Source organism: Mobula hypostoma, chromosome 16 (genome assembly GCF_963921235.1).
Source record: "Mobula hypostoma chromosome 16, sMobHyp1.1, whole genome shotgun sequence".
NCBI classification, from domain to species: Eukaryota; Metazoa; Chordata; class Chondrichthyes; order Myliobatiformes; family Myliobatidae; genus Mobula; species Mobula hypostoma.
Genome location: NC_086112.1, coordinates 37,533,606 through 37,547,174, shown reverse-complemented (window position 1 = coordinate 37,547,174; position 13,569 = coordinate 37,533,606). Strand labels below are relative to the sequence as shown.

The 13,569-nt window shown below is 40.6% G+C and overlaps 1 protein-coding gene across 5 annotated transcripts in view; it reads right to left on the bottom strand.

The window, feature by feature from the left end:
• gcnt3 (glucosaminyl (N-acetyl) transferase 3, mucin type) overlaps positions 1–13,569 on the bottom strand; it is a 147,015-nt gene that overhangs the window by 47,193 nt on the left and 86,253 nt on the right. The gene's annotated exons all lie outside the window — the stretch shown is intronic.

The following is a 13,569-nucleotide window of genomic DNA, read 5'->3' as shown; positions in this document are numbered from 1 at the left end:
GGCTGAGGGAGTGATAGATAGGACATATAGAAAAGTGCTTGCACCCAAGTTGCAGGACACAGAACGCTGGGTGACAGTTATGAAAGGGAAAGGGGTTAAAGAGCCAGTGGCCACCCCCCTCAAAAACAGGTATATCACTTTGGATACTGTTGAGGGGGATGATCTAACAGAGGAAAGTCACAGCGGTCGGGTCTCTGGCACTGAGTCTGTCCCTGTGACTCAGAAGGAAAGCGGGCAGAAGAGGCGCACTGTGATGATAGGGGATTTGTTAGTTAGGGGAGCGGACAGGAGGTTATGTGGGCGAGAACGAGATTCCCGGATGGTGTGTTGCCTTCTGGGTGCCAGGGTCTGGGACAACTTGGATCGAGTACTCAGCATTCTTAAGTGGGTGAACAGCCGGATGACGTGGTCCATGTAGATACCAGTGACATAGGTAGGACAAATTGCGAGGTTCTGCATAGCGAGTTCAAGGAGTTAGGTGCTAAGTTAAAGGGCTGTTCCTCTGGGGTTGTGATCTCAGAATTGCTACCTGTGCCACATACTAGTGATGCCAGAACTAGAAAGAGTATATAGTTTATCACGTGGCTAAGGAGTTGGTGTAGGAAGGAGGGCAAGTTTTTTGGATTATTAGGTTCTCTTCCAGGGAAAGTAGGACCTGTACAGAAGGGACGGTTTGCACCTGAGCTGAAGGGGGATCAATATCCTCGTGGGAAGGTTTGTTAGTGATCCACAGTGGGGTTTAAACTAGAGTTGCAGGGGGATGGGAACCAGAGTGCCAGACAGCTAGTGGAGGCAGATTGTGGTACAACCTCAGACAAGGTCATGAATCAAAAGGTTGAGTATGGTGCGATTAGTGTCTGAGCTGCATACATATCAATGCAAGAAGTATTGTATGAAAGACAGACGAGCTCAGGGTATGGATCAATACCTGGAATTATGACATTGTAGGCAGGAGGGGCAGGACTGGCAGCTCAACATTCTGGGATTCCATTATTTTTGGCGTGACAGAGCAGGAGGGATTAAAGGAGGAGGGGTAGAGTGACTAATCATGGAAAATGTCATGGCAGTGCTCCGTCAGGACAGACTAGTGAGCATTATGGGTGAAACTGAGAAATGAGAGAGGCATGTCAACATTAATGGGGATATTATAGATCACCCAACAGTCCACAGGATTTAGACGAGCAAATGTGTAAAGAGTTCACAGATTGAGTTGCTATAGTAAATGATTTTAACTTTCTACATCACAGACACAACTATTTCCTTAAGGGGAAATCTTGCCTGAAAAATATGTCGGAATTCTTTAAGGAAATAACAAGCAGGGTAGTCAAAGGAGAATTGGTGAATGTTGTGTGCTTGAATTTTCAGAAGACATTTGACAAGTTACTGTACGTGAGGCTGCTTAACAAGATTAGAACTCATGATATTACAGGGAAGATACCAGCATGGATAGGGGATAAGCTGATTGGCAGGAGGCAAAGACTGGGAATAAAGGGAGCCTTTTTTGGTTGGCTGCCATTGGCCAGTGGTGATCCACAGAGTTTGGAGTTGGGACCACTTCTTTTAACATTTTACTGTATGTCAATGATTTAGAAGATGGAATTAATTGCTTTTGGCTGTATTTGTGGATAATAGGTGGAGGGGCAGGTAGTATGAAGAAACAGAGAGGCTGCAAAGGACTTAGACTAATCAGAAGAATGGGTAAATAAGTGACAGATGGAATACAATGTTGGGAAGTGTGTGGTCATGCACTTTAGTGAAAGAATAAAAACAGACTGTTTTCTAAATGGAGAGAAAATTCAAAAATTTGAGGTACAGGAAGAGGCTTGGGAGTCCTTGTGCAGGAGACTGTCTTGTCTCCCTTTCTCTTCACCATTTACACTTCGGACTTCAACTACTGCACAGAGTCTTGCCACCTTCAGAAGTTTTCTGATGACTCTGCCATAGTTGGATGCATCAGCAATGGAGATGAGGCTGAGTACAAGGCTACGGTAGGAAACCTTGTCACATGGTGTGAGCAGAATTATCTGCAGCTTAATATGAAAAAGACTAAGGAGCTGGTGGTAGACCTGAGGAGAGCTAAGGTAACGGTGACCCCTGTTTCCATCCAGGGGGTCAGTGTGGACATGGTGGAGGATTACAAATACCTGGGGATACAAATTGACAATAAACTGGACTGGTCAAAGAACCCTGAGGCTATCTACAAGAAGGGTCAGAGCCGTCTCTATTTCCTGAGGAGACTGAGGTCCTTTAACATCTGTCGGACGATGCTGAGGATGTTTTACGAGTCTGTGGTGGCCAGTGCTATCGTGTTTGTTGTTGTGTGCTGGGGCAACAGTCTGAGGGTAGCAGACACTAACAGAATCAACAAACTCATTCGTAAGGCCAGTGATGTTGAGGGGATGGAACTGGACTCTCTGACGGTGGTGTCAGAAAAGAGGATGCTGTCCAAGTTGCACGCCATCTTGGACAATGTCTCCCATCCACTACATAATGGACTGGTTGGGCACAGGAGTACATTCAGCCAGAGACTCATTCCATCGAGATGCAACACAGAGCGTCATAGGAAATCATCCCTGCCTGTGGCCATCAAACTTTATAACTCCTCCCTTGGAGGGTCAGACACCCTGAGCCAATAGGCTGGTCCTGGACATTTCCTGGCATAATTTACATATTACTATTTAATTATTTATGGTTTTATTACTCTCTAATTATTTATGGTGCAACTGCAACAAAAACTAATTTCCCTCGGGATCAGTAAAGTATGACTATGACTATGATTCCCTATAATTAACTTATAGGTTGAGTCAGTGGTGAGGAAGGCAAATGCAATGTTAACATTCATTTTTAGAGAATTAGAATATAAAAGCAAGGATGGAATGCTGAGGCTTTATAAGGCACTGGCGAAGCCACACTTGGAGTATTGTGAGCAGTTCTGGGCCCCTTAATTAAGAAAGTAAGTGCTGACATTGCAGAGGGCTCATGGATGATTCTGATAATGAAAGGGTTATCGTATGTGGAGACTTTGGGCTTGTACTCACTGGAATTTAGAAAAAGGAGGCGTGGAATCTCATTGGAACCTTTTGAATGTTGAAAGGCCTAGATAGAGTGGATGTGGGGAGGATGAGGGAGTCCAGGACCAAATCAAAATAGAGGGCATATAATAGAGCAAAAATTAGTGGGGAGTTAGAGAATTGGGAAGCTTTTAAAAAAACAACAGAAAGCAACTAAATACCCATAAGGTAGGAAAAGATGAAATATGAAGGCAAGCTAACCAATAATATCAATGAGGATACAAACGTATTTTCAGATATATAAGCAGTGGTTCAAACTAGTGGTTACATTTCACCTTACTTCTCTCTTAAAATGGGTACCCGACAGGGTTCTCCACTTTCTCCAACATTGTTCTGTCTAGCTTTGGAGCCCCTGACAGCAGCTATCAGAGAGAATGAGAACTTTATAGGGATATCTGTGGGAGGACAGGTTCATAACCTGATGCTTTAGGCGGATGATATTTTATTATTTATGTCGGACCATAGTCGATCGGTGCCGTGTCTTTTTAACATTATAAAGTCTTACTCTAGATTCTCAGGCTATAAGGTTAATTGGACAAAATCGGAAGCACTACCGTTGACTGCATATTGCCCTGCATCTGCTTTTCACCCAGGCCAATTTCACTGGCCAAAGAAGGGTATGCAATATTGAGGTATTAATTTTCCCTCTCAACTGAAGGATTTAGTAGAGCTAAATTTTGATCCATTATTGCAGAGAATTTCACGTGATGTAGACAGATGGTCATCATTGTATTTGTCAATGTCAGGAAAAGTAAATGCCTTGAAGGTGAATAGCATTCCAAAGGTTAATTACCTGTTCCAATCGTTATTAACAATCCATTAACATATTTTAAGCACTGTGATAAAATACTTAAGGCTTTTATTTGGAATGGTAAATGCCCATGCTTGGGCGGGGGGAATGTCAACTCAGACCATGAGAGGCCTGCATTGTGCATTTTCATGCCTTACAAGGCGCGGATTGGAAGTCTGTGTGGGGCGCCACTCGTCGCACAGACTAGAGCAATGTGTGATTAAGTGCCTTGCTCAAGGGCACAAACACACTGTCACAGCTGAGGCTCGAACTAGCAACCTTGACGTAACTAGATGAACGCCCTAAACTTTAACAAATTACAATTGCCAGTTGAAAGGGGGGGCTTAGGTTTGCCAAAGTTAATATACTATTACTATGCCTTTACTCTTAAACATTTAGCACATTGGTCTCTCCCTCCGGAGAGAGCGCCTCCTTGGTATCGTATTGAATGTTCTGCTCTTCCTCCCATCCCTCCATTACAGTGTTTGTCTGTCAAGTTACCTCCTGAGGCACGGTCTCACCTAATTATATCGCATATGCATTTGTTTTGGAATAAGATAGCCAGGTTATTTAAATTTAATCCATATTTGAATGAAGCCTCAAGTATCTGGATGAATCCAAAGTTGTGTATTGATAAGTCCCCTTTCTTCTGGAGGGAATGGCAAGGGAAAGGTATAAATAAATAGGGAGACCTTTATAATGGTGACAGTTTAAAATCTTTTAATCAATTAACCTAACAGTACGATATCTCTAGGTCGCAATTTTGGAGATATCTTCAACTGCGTTATTTGCTACATACAACTTTTGGTTCTACACAGCAACTCCAACAAATTGCTACGATACTGTCTACTGAACTGGCTGCATATGGTAAAGGTCACGAAGCTTCAAGTTATTATCAGCTTTAACACAAATCTCTGGGGACAAATTTCTGCTGGGTCTTAAAAGAGCATGGGAAAAAGACCTGAGTGTGACTTTTGAGAAAAAGGAGTGGGACAAAATTTGCAAAAATGTCAAAACAATGTCAAGAGACCTGAGGGTGCACCTTATTCAGTTTAAGATCCTACACCGTTTCTATTGGACTCCAGCAAGGTGACATAGATTAGGGTTGAAAAACACCCCTGAATGTTGGTGCTGTGAGACGGATAAAGGGGACTTAGTACATGCGCTCTAGTCCTGTCCCAGAATTCAAGAGTTTTGGATTATGATACATAAGTATATTGGTGAAGCTTCGGGTATTCAACTCCCTTTCTGCCCCAGACTTTTTGTCCTGGGAGACACACTTGGGTTGCTTGGGGATAAACACTCTCAAAACTGGATCCAGACAAGTATAATAGTAGGAAGACAAATTATACTTAGCTGGAGGACCTTGGGCGGGGACCATCATTTCAGGAGTGGGCCACAGAAATAGCCAAAGTGGCAGTTTTTGAATGCATGTCTTACAAACAGTTTGATAGATTGGACATCTATGCACAAAAATGGGGCAAATATTTAGGTTTCCTGGGGGGTAAATAGTAGTGAATGTGTGGTGAAGCAGATTGCTGAATGGCAGTCTTTTATGTTATTAGAGGTCTAAATAGACACACGTGGTTATTATATTGATGTTTAATTCTGCCATGTTTGTTTTTTATTTTATGGATAATTTTATATTTTGTAAGCTATGATTTACATAATTTCTCAAGGATTCAGGGAAAAATTTGTAAAAGAATTCAATAAAATTTAAATCATAAAAAAAATTATCTCTCAAGAATCACTAGATTCTTCAGTGGTCCCTGAAGACTGGAAATTTGCAAGTGTCATTCCACTCTTCAAGAAGGGAGGGAGATAGAAGAAAGGAAACTATACGCTAGTTAGCCTGACTGCAGTGTTTGGGAAGATATTGGACATCTATTATTAACAATGATGTTTTGCAGTGCTTCAATAGTTCAATATTTCATTTAATAGGTATACAATGTACAATGTATACAATATACAACCTGAAACTCTTATTCTTCACAGACGTCCATAAATACAGAGCAGTACCCCAAAGAATGAGTGATAGTAAAAAAGTTAGAACCCCAAGCCCTCCTACTTCCCCCATTCCCATGCACAAGCAGCAGCAAAGCAACAAAATGAAATTACATTTCATATCTTAAGAACTGGAGGCGATTAGGGAGGTAAAGGAACCCTTAGAAAATTTGATAGGGAAAAAGTAAAGTCTTACATAGCAGTATTTCAGTGGAGTAAAGGAAATTACAGTGAGAGAGAGGAATTGGCCTAATTAAATTGGAAGGAGATGCTGGAAGGGATGACAGCAATGATGTGAGTTTCTGGGAAAAATGAGGATAGATGTATTCCAAAAATAAAGAAATACTCAATGGCAAAATAGTACAACTGTGGCTGACAAGGGAAGTCAAAGCTAATGTAAAAGCAAAAGTGAAGGCAGACAACAAAACAAAAATCAGCAGGAAGATTGAGGATCGGGAAGCTTTTAAAAGCCTACATAGAGCAACTAAAAGAATCAGTAGGAGGGAACAGGTGAAATATGAAAGCAAGCTAGCAAACAATATCAAGGTGGATAGAAAAAGTTTTTTCAAGTATGTAAAATAAAACAGAGTTGAGAGTGGATATAGGACCACTAGAAAATGAGGCTGGAGAAATAATATCGGGGGACAAAGAGATGGCAGATAAACTAAATGAGCACTGTGCATCAGTCGTCACTGTGGAAGTCACAAGCAATGTGCCAGATGTTGAAGGGTGTGATGGAAGAAAAGTAAGTGCAGTTACTATTACAAAGAAAAAGGTGCTCAAAAAGCTGAAAGACCTAAGGGTACATAAGTCACCTGGACCATATGAACTGTGCCATAGGTTTCTGAAAGAGATAGTGGTAGAGATTGTGGAGGCATTAGTAATGATATTTCAAGAATCATTGGACACTGGCATGGTTTTGAAGGACTAGAAAATTGCAAATGTCCTAAGTTTCATAATAATATTATAAATCATAGCCGATGCACCTTTCTGACATGGATTAAGGTTAATTATCGAATCTAAAATATATATAGGAGGAAGCATTGGAAAAGAAGAAAGTATAGTACTTAGGAAATTTCTAACTTGTAAATATCTAAAAAAATGTATTCTTGATAAGTTATATTTATTAGATAATTGTTCAAAAGACATAAGGGAACCATCTAAAAATAAATCCAAAAACCGTAAAATACCCTTAGTCTTCCAAGTTTGAAAAGCGCGATCCGTAAAAGAGGGAGGAAAAAATATGTTACCTAAAATAGGAATCGCTAACCCGAATTGATTAAGATCAAAAAAATTTTCTGAATTGAAACCAAATACGCAAAGCATATTTAACGATCGGGTTAGAGACCTGCTTAAGGCGTTTCGAATCAAAAGGAAGAGATGAACCTAAAATAGAACCAAGTGTATAACCCTGAACAGATTGTAATTCCAATGCTACCCATTTAGGAATAGATAGTATGTCCCGGTCAAGTAACCAAAATTTCATATGTCGAATATTAATAGCCCAATAATAAAATCTAAAGTTAGGTAATGCTAAACCTCCATCTCTCTTAGCTTTCTGTAAATGTATTTTACCCAGTCTCGGATTCTTATTCTGCCAAATAAATGAAGAAATTTTAGAGTCGACTTTATCAAAAAAAGATTTAGGAACGAAAATTGGTAATGCCTGAAACACATATAAAAATTTTGGCAAAAAAAACATCTTAACTGCATTAATACGACCAATCAAAGTTAAATATAAGGGAAACCATTTAGATGTTAATAAACATCTTCCCTTATATTATAAATTTCCATTTAAATTGATTAATAATTACCTTTCATATCTTGGGATTAAAATTACTTGTAAACATAAAGATTTATTTAAGACTAACTTTTTACCATTAATAGAAAATTGCAAATGTCATTCCACTCTTTAAGAAAGGAGGGAGGCAACAGACAGGAAATTGTAGACCGGTTAGCCTGCCCCCAAAGGTAAGGAAGATATTGGAGTCAATTGTTATGGACAAAGTTATGGAGTACCACAAGGCTGTGTACTCAGCCCCCTGCTGTACTAACTGTACACCCATGATTGTGTAGCCAAGTTTCCATCAAACTCAATATATAAGTTTGCTGATGACACAACAATTGTAGGCCGTATCTCGGGTAATGATGAGTTTGAGTACAGAGAGGAAATTAAGAACCTGGTGGCATGGTGCGAAGACAATAATCTATCCCTCAACGTCAGCAAGACGAAGGAATTGGTTGTTGACTTCAGAAGGAGTAGCACACCGCACGACCCAATTTACATCGGTGGTGCACAAGTGGAACAGGTCAAAAGCTTTAAGTTCCTCGGGGTCAATATCACAAATGACCTGACTTGGTCTAACCAAGCAGAGTACACTGCCAAGAAGGCCCACCAGCGCCTTTGCTTCCTGAGAAAACTAAAGAAATTTGGCCAGTCCCCCAAAACCCTCACTAATTTTTATTGATGTACTGTAGAAAGCATTCTTCTAGGGTGCATCACAACCTGGTATGGAAGTTGTCCTGCCAAGACCGGAAGAAGCTGCAGAAGATCGTGAACAAGGCACAGCACATCACACAAACCAATCTTCCGTCCTTGGACTCACTTTACACTGCACGCTGTCGGAGCAGTGCTGCCAGGATAATCAAGGACACGACCCACCCAGCCTACACACTTTTCATCCCTCTTCCCTCCGGGAGATGGCTCAGGAGCTTGAAGACTCTTACGGCCAGATTTGGGGACAGCTTCTTTCCAACTGTGATAAGACTGCTGAACAGATCCTAATCCGGATCTGGGCCGTACCTTCCAAATATCCCGACCTGCCTCTTGTTTTTTTTTGCACTACCTTACTTTCCATTTTTCTGTTTTCTATTTATGATTTATAATTTAAATTTTTAATATTTACCATCGATTTGTAATCCAGGGAGCACGAAGCACAGAATCAAATATCGCTATGATGATTGTACGTTCTAGTATCAATTGTTTGGTGACAATAAAGTATAAAGTACTTAGTGACATAGGACAAAGTCAGCTTGCAAAATGCTGGAGGAACTCAGCAGGCCAGGCAGCATCTATGGAAAAAAGTACAGTCGACTTTTCGGGCCGAAACCTCGACTGTTACTTTTTTTCCATAGATGCTGCCTGGCCTACTGAGTTCCTCCAGGATTTTGTTTGTGATGCTCAGATTTCCAGCATCTGCAGACTTTCTCTTGTTTGTGCCAAAGTCAGCATGGTTTCCTTAAGGGAAAATCTTGCCTGACAAACCTGTTGGAATTCTCTGAGGAGATTACAAGTAGGGAAGATAAATGGGATATAGTGAATGTTGTATATTTGGACTTTCAGAAGGACTTTGACAAGGGGCCACACATGAGGCTGCTTACCAAGTTAAGAGACCATGGTATTACACAAAAGTTACTAGCATGGTTGGATCATAGGCTGATTGGTAGGAGGCAGCAAGTGGGAATAAAAAGATCCATTTCTGGTTGGCTGCCAGTGACTGGTGGTTTTCTGCAGGGATCGGTGTTGGGACCGCTTCTTTTTATGCTGTATATCAATGATTTAGATGATGGAACATATGGCTTTGTTGCTAAGTTTACAGAAGATACTAAGATTGGTGGAGGGGTAGGTACTGTTGAGGAAACAGGAAGGCTGCGGGAGGATTTAGACGGAATAGGAGAATGGGCAAGAGAGTGGCAAATGAAAAATAATGCGGGAAAATGCATGGTCATGCACTTTAGTAGTAGAAATAAATGGGCAGACTATTTTCTAAACAGGGAGAAAATCAAAAATCTGAGATGAAAGGAACTTGGGAGTCCTTGTGCAGACACTCTAAAGGTTAACTTGCAGGTTGAGTTGGTGGTGAGAAAGGCAAATGCCATGTTAGCATTCATTTCAATAGGTCTAGAATACAAGAGCAAGGATGTGATGCTGAGGCTTTATAAGGCTCTGCTGAGGCCATAGAGTATTGTGAATAGTTTTGGGCCCCTCCTCTATGAAAAGATGTGCTGGCATTGGAGAGGGTCCAGAGGAGGTTCACAAGGTTGATCCTTGGAATTATTATCATGAAGAACAATTAATGGTACTTGCTGGAATTTAGAAGGATGAGGGGGCATCTCATTGAAACCTTTTGAATGTTGAAAGGCCTAGACAGAGTAGATATGGAAAGGATGTTTTCCATGGTGGGAGAGTCTAGGGCAAGAGGACACAGCCTCAGGATAGAGGGATGTCAATTTAAAACAGAGATGCAGAGAAATTTCTTTAGCCTGTGGGTGACGAATTTGTGGAATATGTTACCACAGGCGGCTGTGAAGCCATGTCATTGGATGTTTTTAAGGCAGAGATGATAGGTTCTTGATTGGACACGGCATCGAAGTTTATGGGGAGAAGGCTGGGGAGCTGGGTTGAGACGGGGAAAAAAGGATCAACCATGACTGAATGGCGGAGCGGGCTCAATGGGAAAAATGGCCTAATTCTGCTCTGATGCCTATGGTCTTATGGACCCAACCCCTCCGTCCCCCCATTTATTTCAGCAAAAAGCATCAGCACCCTCCACCCACCAAGGAAGCAGTAGCAAAGCGTCCAAAAAGACTATAATCTGCAGTATAACAAAAACTAATTGTTCACCCAACAATTCAACATACCAGTCTCTCTCTTTCTTTGATCTCCCTCTCCTCCTCCTCCCTCCCCCACCCCCCCAGTAAAGGGACAGAGAGGTATCAACCAGCGAGAGATGAGACATAGGCAAAACAACATGCTGAGTTAGTGTTAAACTCTGCCGTGTCACTTTTATTTCTGAGTTCTTCGACTCGAGAATCGGCAACAAATTCTACCCCAACAATGAGAGAGAGCAATTTGCCAAGTACAGAGCCCTCCGGTAGCTGATTCCTTTTTCTCCTGCGACACCTCAGTCAGCAGCACTGCTCATCTCCAGGGCACAACCCTCAGAACCCCGAAGGTGCACACGTCTTCTAGGCTACATCCTTGGCATACTGAGCAATGGCCAGTCAGTGAGCCCCGGGAGCAAGTCCCATCACCATAAAAAACTGAGGGCTCATTATAAAATAAGCCACAATCTTGCCAGACAAATCTGTTGGAAATCTCTGAGGAAGTACCAGGAAGGATAGACAAGGAGAGTCAATGGATGTTGTTCATTTGTATTTTCTGAAGTCTTTTGACAAGGTGCCGCACATGAGTTTGCTTAACAAAATAAGAGCCCATGGTATTATGGGTATTGGGACTGCTTCTTTCTATGTTGCATGTAAATGATTTGGCTGAAGGAATTGATGGCTTTGTGGCCAAGTTTGTGGACGATTTAAAGTTAGGTAGAAGGGCAGGAAGTGTTGAGGAAGCAGGGTGTCTGCAGAAGAATTTAGACAGATTGGGGGAATGGGCAAAGAAGTGGCAGATAGTGTACGAAAGTGCACGGTTATGCACTTTGGCTGAAGGAATAAGGGTGTGGTCTATTTTGTAAATGGAGAGAAAATTCAAAAACCAGAGTTGCAAAGGTACTTTGGAGTGCTTGTGCAGGATTCTCTAAAGGTTAACATGCAGGTTGAGTCAGTGATTAGGAAGGCAAATGTAACATTCACATTCATATCGCGAGGAATAGAATACAATGTAAGGATGTAAGGCTGGTGCTTTATAATGCATCGATCAGACTGCGCTCTTTGAGTATTGTGAGCAGTTTTGGGCCGCTTATCTGAGAAAGGATGTTCTGACATTGGAAAGCATCCACTGAAGGGTCATGAGATTGATTCCAGGAAAGATATGGTTAATGTTAGAGGAGCGTTTGGTGGCTCTGGGCCTGTAATCACTGGAGTTTAGAAGAATGAGGGATAATCTCATTGAAACCTATCGAATACTGAAAGTCTGGATAGAGTGAATGTAGGGAGGATGTTTCCTACATTGGGGGAGTTTAGAACCAGAGGGCACAGCCTCAGAAGTGAGAGACATCCATTTAGAATAGAGATGACCAATTTTTATTTAGTCGGAGGGTAGTGAATCTGTGGAATTCTTTGCCACAGACTGCTGTGCAGGCCAAGTCATTGGATATACTTAAGACAGAGGTTCATTGGTTCTTGATTAATCAGGGCATCAAAGATTGCAGGGAGAAGGCAGGAGAATGTGGTTGAGAGGGATAATATATCCGCCATACTGGAATGGCGGAGCAGACTCAATGGGCCAAGTGGCTTAACTCTGCTTCTGGGTCTTATATTCTTATGGTCTTAGATTCAGCTTTCACTATTAGCAACTCTTTGACAGCTCTCATCCACTCAGACACAGCTTTCCAGATTTCAAGCACTCTCGGTGAAAACAAAAAATTCTTTTTTAGATTCTTCCTCTGCATGGTTGTGAAAATAGATTGTGTCATGGTCATGGAAAACACAGCACTTAATCACATACATGGAATTTATTTATATTATGAAATTTTCCAACAGCAAGTTTCCAATGTTTGTGTAGATTTGAGATATTTTTATTTTTAAAAATTGTAAACATATGAAAACAATCCAAAAAAGGTCCATGATCAATACATCTTAGCAAGACACACATAAAAATCTCTCTTGTAGTGCTGGATGTATAATTTTACATTGTAATAGATTTATTTACACTTTGGTTTCAAGCCTGTATGTATAAGTTTCAATTTGTTTTAAAATAATTATATTTAGACTTTAGGCCTCTGCATTAGCCAACGTGCTGATAGCATATACTTTATTTGCAGCTGTCAAAACAGTCATTAACCCACAATTTTAACAGTGCCAATTATGAAGGAAGCTCTGATTTATGAAGCATTTCCTTCAAATCATTAATTTATTTTCTCCTTTATAAGTAATTACTGGTATTATTCAGCCAATAGCATTATTTTAATGCACAAGAATGCAGCGTACAATAAATTATCACAGTAAATTGTCTCAGTGTTTACAGTAAATGGATTATATTTGTCAATATAAATTATTCATGATTTCTCTAGACAAAATTTACAAAAAAAATTTTAAGAACAATTACAGAATAATTTCATTGACATAAAAATTAGCCAAAGTTCACGCCTTATATTGAATGAAAAGGTGTAAATTTATTACAGACAAATACTAAAAATAATTATGTTTAATGTTGAAATATATCATTTAAAAATCATTTAATCTCCTATGTCAGTGTTTCACATGAAATATCTTTGTGCAGCTCTCATGGAAATCATCCAGTACAATTATTATAGTTAATTATAACAACAGTTAATTATAGTTACAGCAAGGCACTACCTAGCCTGCTTTTCATCTTCAGACCTGGTTGAGAACTAAAGTTAATAGTTCACTCCAAAAATTGGTGAAACTCCTGCCAACCCTTTCTCAGTTGAGTTTGGATTGCTGCATTGTTTTGCAGTCCCTCATTTATGTCACTCGATCCCTTTTGAAAACAGGGAAGGGGAGCTTGAGACTTCTTATTAGCTCAAAAAGCTGTGTTTTACCCCAGAGAGAGAACTCCAGTTCAACAGTTGCCTTCCACTTGATAGGGTCATGTTGCATCAGCCCTGCCATTTGGAAATGTACATATAAAAAGCTATATCAAAAGCCTTAATGGAAATCTATGGTTCTGCTGTGCCCACTTGTATGTTTCCTTTCAGACCCAATCTTCTATCACTCCTCCAGCTGTAGGACATGTAAGATGCTGCTAATGATCTGCAGCAAGAAGCTTTGGAGTTTTGGAGTAAC